Source organism: Panthera pardus, unplaced genomic scaffold, assembly GCF_024362965.1.
Source record: "Panthera pardus isolate Hobbes unplaced genomic scaffold, ASM2436296v1 HiC_scaffold_8, whole genome shotgun sequence".
Classification (NCBI taxonomy): Eukaryota; Metazoa; Chordata; class Mammalia; order Carnivora; family Felidae; genus Panthera; species Panthera pardus.
This window is the reverse complement of record NW_026527013.1, coordinates 89,683,275-89,690,451: the sequence shown is the minus strand read 5'-3', so window position 1 is coordinate 89,690,451 and position 7,177 is coordinate 89,683,275.

Below are 7,177 nucleotides of genomic sequence, written 5' to 3'. Positions count from 1 at the left end.
AAGGTATATATGCCTCATTTCCATTATTTAAAAATTCCTTTCGCAAGGGTCAGGGAAGGAACAGCAGCCTATTTTAGTGTAGCGAATGGAGATGTTTGTGTGGTCTTCTCGACACAATGTGCAGACTTCTGCTCATATAATAAGCATTCTTTTTTTTATTTTTTTTAACGTTTATTCATTTTTGAGACAGAGAGAGAGACAGACCATGAATGGGGGAAGGTCAGAGAGAGAGGGAGACACAGAATCTGAAACAGGCTCCAGGCTCTGAGCTGTCAGCACAGAGCCCGACGTGGGGCTCGAACTCACGGACCGCGAGATCATGACCTGAGCCGAAGTTGGACGCCCAACCGACTGAGCCACCCAGGCGCCCCAATAAGCATTCTTTAGACTTAGCTCAGTGATCACTTTTCTCCAGGAGCACTTGACTAGTAACACTTTGCCCTGGTCTCCTCTGTGTATTTGTCTTTTTACTGCTGTGTAACAAATTACTATAAACTTAGCGGCTAAAGCCGGCACAACCTATCATCTCGCAATTTGTGGGCCAGGAGTTATACCTTGACTTACCTTAGTCTTCTGTGAAGGGTCTAACAAGATGCAATTAAGGTGCCAGTTGGAGGTTGTGGGCTCATCCCAAGCTCAAGACCCTCTTTCAAGATCACATGGTTATTGTTCAGAATTCGGCTGCCATGTGGTTGGAGGATTGAAACCTATCCTAAAGGCTACCTGGAGTTTCATGCCACTGGGCCGTCTTTGTAGGCAGTGTGGGTCATAGCAGCTGGCTTCGTCAAGGGTGGTGGCACCCTGCACAGTATCTTTTAGCTTATTTTATGTTATTTGCCAAAAGAAAGAGTCTATGTCCTTCTTGATGACAACCTGTGTCAAGTATTTTCAAGATTTAACTTACTCATTTGAATTCCTTTCCACGCTTTCCATTTATTAGCTAGTCTCTTATGTAGAATCACCACCAACTATGAGTTTCAACTTAGTTTTGAACAGATATTTTGAGGTACGTTATCCCAGATATCTAGATACTCGGTATTCCAGAACAAGCAAAACTACTTGTGTATACGTCAGAGGAAGCAGAAAAAGCAATCATGCCCCCGTAAATTATGTTGTGCTTCCCAGAGCACCCGAAAGAGAACACTGCTTAACCTCTATCACCCATTTTTCTCTTGATGTATACAATTTCCTAGCTTCCCCCTACTCCTGCACTGACCTTGGCTTTATCTTACCCCTGTTACTCTTCATTCTGTGAAATATCTGATCAGGATAAAAGTTCATGCTCATCAACACACTATATAGAACACAATATGTGTCATTAGAATCAATCTTGTGTTTTTATTTATCTTTTATTTTAGAGATAGAGTGCATGTGTGAAGGGAGGGGAGGGGCAGAGGGAGAGAGAGGGGGAGGGAGGGAGAGAGAGACAGAGAGAGAGAAAGAGAATCTTAAATCTTAAGCAGGCTCCGTGCAGAGCATGGGGGCTCGATCTCACAACCCTGGGATCATGACCTCAGCCAAAATCAAAAGTCAGAAGTTCAACCGATTGAGCAACCCAGACACCCCAATCTTGTGTTTTTAAATTTACTGCATCCACACTGTAGGAGGAACTGCTTTGTGGGTTCCTCCAACCTACTACTCCCACTACGCACTCAACAAAGCAAAATCTAGAAGTCAGGTTTATTGCCATATTAGCCTCAATGGGGACAGGACATCTTTAATAATAAACAACAAAAGTTCATTTTGTACCGATTATTCATTCAAGAGCCTGTCACCTTGTAAACTCAAAAGATGATCTAACTCAGTTGGCTTTGTTAAAATACTTCATTTAATCTTAATTTTGATTTATTTCATTGTAGCTGTCAAGCTTTTCACTCTAGGTGAGTCATGCAAAGACACTTGTACTCCTATCAGCTTCTACTTGTCAGACCCTTGATGGGTATAGTCTTCTACTCACTGTACTGAACCACAAAAGGTAGATATTGCAATTAAAGTCCAATTGTAAAAATCTTATTTGAGTAGGAACTATCAAAATCCATACATGTATTATGGAACTGATTTTCTCAGAATACTCAAAATAATTTGTCTTTTCAATGGACTTAGATAGTTGAACTGGATTGCATACTATGTGCCCTGAATTAATCTTTTATAACAAAAGGCATGCTGTGCTAGCATGTAGGATCAAATTAGGTGGCAATTAAAAGTTGTCTGAAAATTTTTAATAAATTTAAAAACAAAACAATTAAAAATAAATAAACAGTGTAACCTAAAAAATAACACAGGTCACATCACATGGCATGTTGACTAGATCGAATCAGGATGGAAATGAAAGAAATGTATTTTTTCTAGGATTTTGTATACTAAAGGTTGTATTGGGGGAAAAATGTTTCTCATAGAAAAAAACCCTTATTTGCTCTGTCTTAATCTGGATCCTAAACTGTTTTCCAGATGTGTGCTTAATACCAAATGTCACCCCTTAAGTTATGAGTAAAGTGACCTCACATGCTAAAACAATTTTAAAAATTAAACAGACTTGATTAATCAAATAATTATTGTGTTTCTAAAAACTAAATGGAAGGGGTGGCTTTTTATTTTAATACCTAAGTGGTCTTTTCGTCTTAAGAATTCAGACACATAAAAACACGCACACATCTGCAGAGAGTGAGCGATGGTTTGTTAACGAGATGTTAGTCACGAGCTCTTCTATTGCAAAGTCAGGAAGAGAGAGCTCACAAAAAAGGTGGATTAGAAAAACAAGGATAGAGAGCTTTCAAAAAAGAACTAGTCAATTCAAAATTTCTCTGGAAGGACCTTTTCAAAAAATGGGGCAGAAACTTCTCTTCTAGTTGGAGAGAAACATTGGAGGAGGATAGGAATATAACAACCAAATCATATTTGGTATTAAACTAATAGCATCACCGTCTTCCTCATGTGAGAAATATTTAAATGATTTTGTGTTTCGGAGTTCTCTCAGGGTATATGCAGAACAGATTATAGGCTGTTACTCTGACTCCTGACTAGAGACAGATTCGGGTTTGTATCTTTGCAATGTAGGTACATGCAATTTTCAGTCTCTTCCATAACTTGTCTCTTAGGTTTTGTCCATTAAGTACCTACAATTCAAATTGGCTAACATTGCACTAAGCTGCGCTATTCTGCAATCGGTCTGGTCCCTGGACTTTGCATTAACAGGTAATCATGCTCCTACATTTTCAAATTCTACCAGAACATATATAATTTTCCCCACAGATAATGACTTGCTCAAATTTCTCTCATCATAAAACAAAATAAAATGAAATGGCCCTATTTTGCAATCTAACCAACACCATTAGCTACTACCCTAGCCCTTCTCCTCTTTTCCGTGCTGAGCTGCAGGGCTTGTAACATTGATACCAATGTCAGTATTTCCCAGGAGACTGGTACTTCTACAAATATTTCATGAGAAGAATTGCAAGATCCAATAATTTGGAGAATATTAATGGATTAAATAAAGTAAAACATACTTTCTTGTTGCAAGACTACTCAGAAGCTTCCTATAAAAATTTTCATTGTTTCGGGGTGCTTTCGTGGCTCAGTCTGATTTCAGCTCAGGTCATGATCTCGTGGTTCGTGAGTTCCAGCCCCGTGTCGGGCTCTGTGCTGACAGCTTGGAGCCTGGAATCTGCTTCAGATTCTGTGTCTCCCCCCCCCCCCCCCGACCCCCCGCCCCACGCTTGCTCTCTGTCTCTTTCTCTCAAAAGTAAACATTAAAAAGATTTAAAAAAAGTTTCACTGTTTCTAATGACCATAAAATGACCATAAAAACTTTCATTCCTTCATTCACACGTTCATTATTGATTCAAAAACTGATACACATTTATAGGGTCTACTGTCTCACTTTAAATATTCACTCTAATCCAGAAGACTACACATTTTGCCACCTAAGCTCTTTGTAATTCTCCATGGCAATTGTCAACGATGTCTTTTAAATTATAGATAATAGAAAAGAAACGTGAATGATCTTTTCAGTCCTTAACTTAAACTGCCATGGTATTTTACAAAAGTGACTTTTCCCTTCCCAAAGGTCTCTCTCGGTCTCTAACCTTGAAGCTTTCTCTCGGCAATGATTTTCCTCCTATGTTTCTGTAGCACCTTCACAGTCTTTTTGGCAGGCTCCTTTTCTATTTGCCTGTTGGTGTCCTCAAATGCGGGTCTCTGATAATCTTACTCTACACGTTCTCTGAATTACCTAATGTATTTCTAGGGTTTTTAAACCTGTATTCTCAAGACAGTAAGACTGCTATATTCAAAATGTTTCAATCTTTTGATTCGCATATCTAGCTGCTTATATCTCTTTCTGGGCTTTCCTGGGAAATCCTCAAATTGAATATGTACAAAAATATCTATTTTTTTCCTCCGGTATCTGAGCACATGGCATCACCATCTGTTCACTCACCCATGTCAGAAACCTGAAAACTCTTCTTGAGATAAATAGAAGAAATAAGTAGATGACTTGAGATAAATAGATGACTGAGTTTCATTGGTTCTATTTTTCTTTTTCCTTTTTTTTTTTGACACCTTGCAATTCCATTCCCTTATGTAAAACTTAAAGGCCACTGACTTAGTTTACTGTCTTATCTTTCATGTGATTACTGCTGGAAACTCCTCATAGTTTTTTTATCTTTCTCTGGTCTTAGTATTTAAAAAGGTTCTCAGAATTTTCTAATTCAAACACAAATCTGACCATGTGTCTGTGCTACTAAAATTATTCAAGAACTGCTATTATACAGAGGGTAGTCCAAAGTTCTTCCATGGGTATAAAAAAAAAAAAATTCCAGTCTGACATGATCTTCCAGAAACTAATCACTTCCCAAACTGTAGCTGAGTCCTGTTTCCCCTCCCCTTGAAATCATGTGGCCCACTGTGATTGCTTGGATAAAGAGAATAGAGTGGCAATGAGGCTGTTTCTGAGGTTAAGTAGAAAAAGAAATACACTTCTCCCCAGCCCTCCGTCAGGATGCTCATCACTGGAAACCAGCCACCATATCGTGAGCCCACGCCACATGGAGATGTCACACCTGGATCTTCCAAAAAGCCTCAGCTAAATTGACAGCCAGCATCAGTGGTGATGTGTGGATGATCACATTTGATTAAACAGATTCTCCGAATAAACCCCTGGGCAATGAGTCACCCCCTTACAACTTAATAAGTTATCTCAGTACAAATACCGTGAATTCATCTCACAGGCCAGGAAACTGAACACTGAAAACACCCCAAAAGCAACCTCATCACTATGTTCTCGTTCCTCTAAAGTACCACTTCCTAACTAGACTTTTGGCATTATATTTCACTTTCGCTGTTTTCCAACTTTATATAAATTGTTTCAAATAGTAAGTACTTTTTTTTTGTTTCTAGCTTCATTTGCTCGATGTTTTTAATGAAATTTATTTATTGTTGCCCATGATTTGGTTCGTTTTTACTATGCTATATTATGTCACTATCTGAGTAGATCATGTTTTATTTATGCATTCTACTGTTTAAGGATATTTGATTATAAATATTTTTGTATATGTCTAGTAGTACATAACAATAGATCTGCTTTTTCAGAAGGTACATCTTCCTTTAACTGTAATGGATAATGGCAGTTTTTTCTAGGCAAATTTCTATCAACAACAAGAGTGTATAAAAGTGCTTTTGCTCTAGAATCTCACCAACTCTTGATGTGGACATTAAAATATATAAGGATTTTATAATTAGGCCTTCATTATTGATTCCTAGTTTCATTGCATTGTGCCTAAAGAACATATTCTCTACGATATCAATCCCTTAAATTTTAGTGAGGACTGTTAAATGGCCCAGCATATTTTCAATTTTAGAAATATTCTATGTGCCTTAAAGAATGTGCATTCTAGACTTGTTAGATGAGTTGTTTTATATGCAAACACTATATATATTAGATTAATTTTATAATTTTACATTAATTACATTGTAGGTAATGAGAAGGATGTGTAAAATCATTCCAAGGGCTGTTGAACTGCCTATCTTTTTAGTTTAGTAAATTTCCACTTGATGCATTTTGATGCTATTTTATGCGGTACACATATTAACATTTTCATATTTTATTGGCAAATAGAGTTGTTATATAGTATCCCTCTTGACATCTCCCAAAGCTTTTATTTAATTTTTAAAAAATCAGTTCAACAGGGCAAAGAGCTACTAGCAATCAGAGATAAACTTAATCTGATTCTGTAGCTGAGATAATATGAACCTGGACTGTCCTTTCTGCAAAAACTATACCACTGGCTCCTAGGATGTACCCTTCGATGCGAGGGGTTTAACAGGACAAGCTCCTTGGCGTGTCTTGATGTCGAACTTCTGTAACCCTAAAACTGAAAAGATTTGCCCACCTCATCAGCCTCTAAAATGTCTCTAATATAAAAGTGGCATTTGATGCTATTCTTGCTTGTCCATATTTCACACTTTTCTTAAATTTTGTGTTGGTGATGCTTACTGCCATGTTAGATTCATAAGTAATGAAGGCAGATGATTATTACATTCTTTCCAGTTTTCCTATGCAGAGAACACCTCGTTTATCATTATCAGAAGCAGGATTGCATTTATTAATTTATACAGTCAGTATTATTTTAGATTTTTCAACATATTTATACTTTTTATTTTGTTCAGCATGCATACCGGAATTTCATACTTTGGACCAAAGAAATACTTTCCATTTCTCTAAAGAACATCTTTCAAAACTCTCTTGAATGAGGGTCTAGTGGTAGCAAAATCCTAAGTTTTTATTAGGGTAAAATGCCCTTTCTTCCATTCTAATTTTTAAAAGATACTTTCATTCATGATACATTTTTGATTTGTTGGGGCACCCGGGTGGCTTAGTAAGTTAAGTAAGGAAGTTAAAGTAAATAAGTTAAATCCGTCTCTTGATTTCAGCTCAGGTCATGATCTCACTATTCGTGGAATTGAGCCCGGCATCAGATTCCGCACTGATAGGGCAGAGCCTCCTTGAGACTCTCTTTCCCTCTCTCTCTGCCCCTTCCCCCACTCACGTGCCCTCTCTCAAAATAAATACACTTTAAAAAATGCCCTTTCTCCCATTCAAACTTTTTCAAGATACTTGCACTGATGATACATTTCTGATTTATTTATTGCAGATATACATATTCTCAGGTAGCATCCACTG